Below are 755 nucleotides of genomic sequence, written 5' to 3'. Positions count from 1 at the left end.
TACTTATAACAAAAAACTTATTTATTTTATTTTATTTTCTTTCTAATTACTTATTTATTTTATTTTATGATAATTCTTTTTGCTATTAAAGTTTCTAATAAAAAAAGTTCTTTATGAAAATTCTTTTTGCTTTTCATGATTTTGAACAGAAAATACTTCGATAATTTTAGTTGCATCAACTTTATATAATTTTAGTTACAATAATACTAGAGGTTGCTTATAATGTTTTGAACAGAAAATACTTTGTTAATTTTAGTTTCATAAATGTTATTAAAGTTTATTTTATTTTGTTTCTACTTATATATTTTATTAAAGTTTATATTAATTTGTTTCAAATTACTTATTTATTTCATTTGTTATTTTTCATGCACCATTTTTTTGAACTTATTTGAACTCCATAGTTTTTCTGTGTTCAAAATGCACCATTCAAAGCCACATCATCAATTTTCAAACCTTTCTGACTTCATTTGTTATTTTTCATGCATTTACTGATTATTTTGAGCTATAAGACCCTCAAATTGAAAAGCACTACAAATGAACTCTGAAAAGGTTGAAAGTTGGCATGGTATCATCATTTCACCCACATAGCATGTGCAAGAAAGTAGAAGGGCTTCCGGCAAAAACTGGATGCACTTCGTGTACAAAACGGACAATCTCTTTCGAAGTATTAGGGTTTCATACGGAAACTCGTCTGTTACAAAGGGATTTCATGTTTTTGAACTTATTTGAACTCCATAGTTTTTCTGTGATCAAAA

This window comes from Triticum aestivum, chromosome 7D (genome assembly GCF_018294505.1).
Source record: "Triticum aestivum cultivar Chinese Spring chromosome 7D, IWGSC CS RefSeq v2.1, whole genome shotgun sequence".
NCBI classification, from domain to species: Eukaryota; Viridiplantae; Streptophyta; class Magnoliopsida; order Poales; family Poaceae; genus Triticum; species Triticum aestivum.
The sequence above is the reverse complement of the archived record's forward strand: the minus strand, read 5'-3'. Positions refer to the sequence as shown.